Raw genomic sequence first — 6,000 nt, 5'->3', positions numbered from 1 at the left:
TTTGTCCCTCTTCACCCACACCTCAGCGAATTCCGTGTTCGCCATGATGCGAACCCTTCTTCCACCGTCTCCGTCTCTGAGCCTACTTCTTCGGCAAGGGCTCTTCCACCCCCACTGATGACTCCTTCTTCCATCTTCAACCCTCCTCTGCTTCATGGACACCCGGCTCTGGTCTTGATCATTTTGGATCTCCCCCTCCCCCTCCCACTTTCAAATCTCTTACTAACTCTTCCTTCAGGTAGTCCTGACGAAGGGTCTCAGCCTGAAATGTTGTCTGTACCTCTTCCTAGAGATGCTGCCTGGCCTGCTGCATTCACCAGCAACTTTGATGTGTGTTGCTTGAATTTCCAGCATCTGCAGAATTCCTGTTGTTTGCGTCTTTAAAAACAGAACCAGGCCCTTTGTTCCTCCAATTCCACACAAACTATCACCCATTTTTTTTACACTAATCCTACCTGAACCCATTACATTCTCCCATCCTTCCTATAAACTCTTTCCAAAGTTTCTGCCCCTCAGTTCACATAGTGGCCAATGAGCCTGCAAACCTGCACCTCTTAGAGAACCTGGAGAAAATCTTTGCGGTCACAGGGAGAATGTGCAAACTCCACACAGACAGCACCATGGTCCAGGACTGAGCCTGGGTTACCAGTACAGCAATGCTGTACCTCTGTCAGTCGCTCCTCTACGTTCAGTTTCGGGTATTGTGTAGCTGCAGTGTGCACTGTGTATGCATTCTGCTGTCGATCAGTTTAACTGGTCGACCTTAAGAGAGAGATGATTCCAACACAGCTCAAAAGTGTTTGCAAGTCACATTTTTTTCTCTCTAAAGGCATTGAAGCAGAGTTTAGACTGGGCTTCCTTATCTCTCAGGATTCCTGCTGGCAGCAATGGACCAGTCGTCAAAGATCTATTGCCAGGGATGGACATTAGGTTCTGCAGAACTGTCCAGACTTGGAAGTTGCAAGACAATCTACCTTTAACTTTCTCTGAGAGACTGGTGACCATTGCCTGGTGGTCTGCGTGTACATCCAGTGTGGAAGCTTCCTTGAAGCCATAGCACCCGAAGGAACTAGATTCCAGCCTTACTGATGAGAAGGGGCTTCAAATCCACCAGGGCCAGGAGTGATCCCCTCTTTGAGGAAAGCAGGTCATGCCCTTGAGTCACCAAAGAATACTTACAGAACTTCTTGTCCAGTAAGACTCCAAGCTCCTTTGGGAGGAAAGGTGGGGCACATGTCTGGACTCCCTGTCCCAGAAATACTTCTGTATTCTGAAAGGGTTTCCGTTCAACAACCCAGTCTGCGCCCTGGGATACACTCGTATTGGGGAATGTGCTATGTGCTTACGGGATGACTGGTGATGTTAAACAAAAAAAAAACACCTTTAGTAATAACTATTATCAAGACTGATAACTGGCTGAATTCCAGTCATCAACACACATGTTTTTTTCACAATACAGTATTTAATATCCTGTTAACACCGAATATGGATTCCGGCTCCAAAATCTCTCTCCTACGGAACTTCATTAAAAGTGCATTCCACTCTCCTCTCGCCGCGCTGATAAAGGCAAAGTAACTGCAGTGGCAACAGCTCTTAGGGAACTGCGATGCACACGCCGGCAAAGCAGCAACTCTCCCATTGGGACCTTCCCACGTTAATTACACTCCATTAGACTGCAGCCTGGAGCTGCTTGGCTTTATCGCATCTACCCAAAAGTTTCGCATCGTTGACTCTGCCTTTACTGTTCATTGGGAAGCCCTCCCGCCCCGGAGACAGAGCGGCTTCCCTGGCGGCTGCCCACTGCCGCTCGCCCCGACGCGGCAACGGCCCCAGCCCCGGCCCCGGGTACTGCCAGACACCGAGATCACCCGCTCGCCCCCAGGGCCACACCGCAGGGTCGGCGATAAATCGGTGAGTAGGTATGTTTGTATGGTAGAGTCCAGACCGCAGGATTCAGTCGGGTTGTGGAACGGTCGTGTATTGATCGTCGAAGGCAACCGGCATCGGCCAGGAATCTTTCCTCAGATCTGGGTTCCCAGTGACTCCCGCCCAGGACGCGTTGGGATTAATATGGAAGAGTGTTCCCAGCTCGAGGGGCCGAATGGCCAGTTTCCGTGTTATGGGAGTGTAGTGCTAGAGTTTCAAATACCACTGGCACATGCAAAATGCAGGTGCGCCAGGCTTTGCAACGTGTCTGATTCGACGCTTTGCAATCTGGGGTCAGAGAGTCTTCAGCACTGGAGTGCCGGAGGTTTTTTGTTTCCGCCTGGGATTTAAGACATTTAGCAATTATATTTTATATGTCCAAATATTAAGGGGATATTGCTCAGGTCGTTTAACCAATACTGTGGGCGATGGCACTGGATCAGCAAAACTATCCGCTCTCGGGAGGAAATTAACTTAACTACTGACTTTAAAAATCAAACCTTTCCTCCGAACGTTCACTCCATTTCAGGCGGTGGGGTAGTTGTTACTCGCTTGGTGAACGGACTCACTCTGAGGCAAAAGCTGGCAGACTTGGGTTAGTAGGTCTTGAAGCTGAACATGTTTTTGCACAGATTTATTATTCTTGTAATTTTTCTCCCCAAAACACATCACTTTGTGTACTCGTTTGTATACATATGTTCATACTTTAAATGTTCAAACAATATCTGATTATTTTTCATATTTTCACATTTCCTTTTGGCATGGCAACACCTTTCTGCCTGAAGGGTTCATGCTGGCCCAGAGACCTGTCAGTAACACTGTCCATTTGTGTCTCTAACCTAGTCTCTCACCCAATTAACCAAACAGCCACCATGGCTTTGGAATGTGGAGTAAAATAGAGCACCAGAGAAAAAGCCAGTTAGCCACAGAGAGAACATGCAAAACTCCACCCAGACAGCACTGCAGCCAAAACTGAACCCTGGTCATTGGGGCTGTAAATCAACTGCACTACCCACAGCACCCCGGTGCGGGCTGACAAGGGAATTGGACCACTAACCTGGGCTGGGAGCTATTATATTGAGCCTAACTAAAATGAAGAGATTGTTGTTTTCTGTTACAGCTTTGCAATTCTGGTGTCCAGAAATTATTGCATGTAATATTGGTATAATATTCGTTCATTGTTATCATTTGTTCATTATGTGCTGTGTCATATGACATGGGCAATCATGGTCTTTCCATGACCATGATTGTTCTTGGCAAATCTTTCTACAGAAGTGGTTTGCCATTTTCTTCTTCTGGGCAGCGTCTTTGCAAGTTGGGTGGCCCCAGCCATTGTCAATAGTCTTTGGAGATTGTCTGCCTGGTGTCAGTGGTTGCATAACCAAAACTTGTGATGTGCACCTGCTGCTGATACGACCGGCTGCCACCTGCTCCCCTGGCTTCATGTGACTCTGATCAGGGGTCTAAACAGGTCCTGTACCTTGGGCTACACCTTGCCCAAGGATGACCTGCAGGTTAGTGGAGGGAAGGAGCATTGTACACTTCCATTGGTAGAGATGTATCTCCACCCTGTCACCTGAATAATGTTATACACATGGTAAAATAGAGGAAAACATTAAACACTGAGCAGTAAATCAGAAGATGGGGAGTAATAAACTGATTATCTGTGATTGTGAAGAGTAATTATTAAGCTTTCTTGTCAAAATGAATTAATAACAGTATAAATAGTACAATAATAGCAATAGAATTTTAAGGTCTTTATAAGAAGATGACTTTTGAAATTTCTTTGATATTTACATTTTGAATCAAGTGATTCAAAATTAAAATTATGTATTATTTTTCTGCTCTCAAAAACCATGCCAGCAAACAGGATATGTTTTCTATCGATATATTGGAGAACACTACCCACAACATCTTCAAACAGGAGAGCATCTGCAGATCTGGAAATCCAAGCTGTGCACACAAAATGCTGGAGGAACTCAGCAGACCAAGTAGTCAGTTCTGCCGAAGGGTTTTAGCCTGAAAAGTGGACTGTACTTTTTTCCATAGATGCTGCCTGGCCTGCTGAGTTCCTCCAGCATTTTGTGTGTGTTACCCACAACATATTTTCTGTTTGTAATGAAACATTCATCATTTGTCACAAAAATAGTGGGCCAGGAAGAAAAAATCTTGACTTATGATGGTAAACACAGATGCTGCCTGACCTTCTGTGTTTCCAGAATTTCTGTTTTTGTAATGTCTTTCAATATTTGTAAGTACATAAATTACTCAACTATACCACACTACTGCACATAGTGCTGTACATGGAGAATTGTGTCTTCAGAGAAATGAGAAAACCTAGCTCATCTCAAGTGTCAAAACATCAAACAATACATTGGCTCTCTTCAGGTCAAGAGCTAGATTGTGAAAGAGAGTTATGAAAATCATTTGAATTGCAGTTTACAAAATTGGAATCAGAAGCAGGATAGTTAAAGATCAAGAGAATGATCATCTAGGCCATTTAAGGTATGCCTGTGTTTATGTGTTGAACAATCTGGTTCCTTTGTTTATGCAATCCCAGCAAAAGATTACTTTAGGCAGGAAGTATAGCTTACTCCAAATGCAATTTGAGGCTGGTGTGGCTATAATCAAGTGCATCGTGGAAGGATCATTAAGAACTGGATTGACTCTTGAAGGCATCAACAAATATGGAACAGGAAAAAGGAGTGTTCAGGAAAAAACGAGTGCTGCAGCCTTACATACAATAATTCAAAGTAATTTTTAAATGCAAAGTTAATTTATTATCAAAGTTACGTATACTTTACCAAACACTATCTTGACATTCATTTTATTGCAGGGAAATAAAAAATTCAATAGAATTTACAAAAAAAAGACTATAAAAACAAAGACTGACAGACAATCAATGTGCAAAAGAAGGCAAACTGCAAATAAAGAAATCATGCTGAGAACAAGAGTTGTAAAGAGACTTGAAAGTGAGTCTGTAGGTTGCAGAATCAGTTCAGAGCAGTGGTGAGTGAAGTTATCTATGTCAGTTCTGGAGCCGGTGGTTGTAAGGTAGTAACTGTTCCTGAACCTGGTGTTGTTTGACCTAAAGTTTTAGTATTTTCTTCCCAATGGCACCAGTGAGATGGGCTGGATGGTGGGGGCCTTTGATGAAAGATGCTGCTTTCTCATGGGGGCTCTCCATATAGATGTACTCAATGGTGGGGAGGCTTTTCCTGCGATGGACTGGACTTTCTGTAGCTCTTGCAAGAATTATCAAAACTGATCTGAGAAAAAGAAAATCTGTTCTGCTTAGACATTCTTTACTATTATTACTACCAGGGCAATCTCAGCATGGTTTACTTGATGAAATTATAAAGTGATAATGGAAAACTAGAAGGATTTCTTTCATGGAAGACTTCAGTCAGCAGAAAAAATCCCTCGAAATATGATGACTGGAATTTAACAGTTAATTCTGTGAGATTAAAGCCTTTACCAATTTGGAGCATAATTTCTTTACGCAATGTGCCTAAACTTATTGGAAGAGCAAGTTAGGTTGACTATGTAATATTGTTGCAGAAATAAAATGAAATATATTCATCACTTGTACTGTAGTTCAGGATTCAGCTTAAATATGTAATAATGTTGCATCTTATACCAACACTTACCTGGAGATTTTGTAGGCAAGTGAAGTGAGTTCAGTGAAATAGAAAATTATAGATTTTACAGCCAAACGCATCCCTGTACAAAATAATATTATATTGTAAGAGAGACACTTCTGTGAAGAAAGTAACTAAATACTGGGACTCAGTGGTTCCCAAAAATTCTTTTAAATAAAACGGTTGGTAAAGGTCTCAGAGACTCCCTTTAAGCTTAAAGAAAAAGAAGTGAAATCTTTGAAGTGGTTAGGACTGGAAAAGCTTGTTATGACATAGTTTACTCAGGTTCACTGATTGAATAGGAAAACCAGCAACTCGTGGTAGTTTGGTGCTTTTAATGGCAGCCAATCAGCGCTTAGGAGTCCTGACGAAGGGTTCCGGCCCGAAACATTGACTGATCGTTTCCACGGATGCTGCCCAACCTGCTGAGTTC

General features: G+C 43.1%; 1 protein-coding gene across 6 annotated transcripts in view; it reads left to right on the top strand.

Annotated features, from left to right (window-relative positions):
• The first annotated feature begins 1,304 nt into the window (after positions 1 to 1,304).
• LOC140211058 (uncharacterized) overlaps positions 1,305 to 6,000 on the top strand; it is a 42,877-nt gene continuing 38,181 nt past the window's right edge. For 4 of the 6 annotated variants that reach the window (XM_072280450.1, XM_072280452.1, XM_072280454.1 and 1 more), the window contains exon 1: positions 1,306 to 1,911. The gene's annotated coding sequence lies outside the window, so the exon portion shown is untranslated. Of the gene's footprint in view, positions 1,920 to 6,000 lie in introns of all 6 variants that reach the window. The other 2 variants (XM_072280456.1, XM_072280455.1) reach the window with 2 other exon arrangements.

Source organism: Mobula birostris, chromosome 16 (assembly GCF_030028105.1).
Source record: "Mobula birostris isolate sMobBir1 chromosome 16, sMobBir1.hap1, whole genome shotgun sequence".
Lineage (NCBI taxonomy): Eukaryota > Metazoa > Chordata > Chondrichthyes > Myliobatiformes > Myliobatidae > Mobula > Mobula birostris.
Note: the sequence above shows the minus strand (reverse complement) of the source record. Positions and strands in the feature narration are given on the sequence as shown.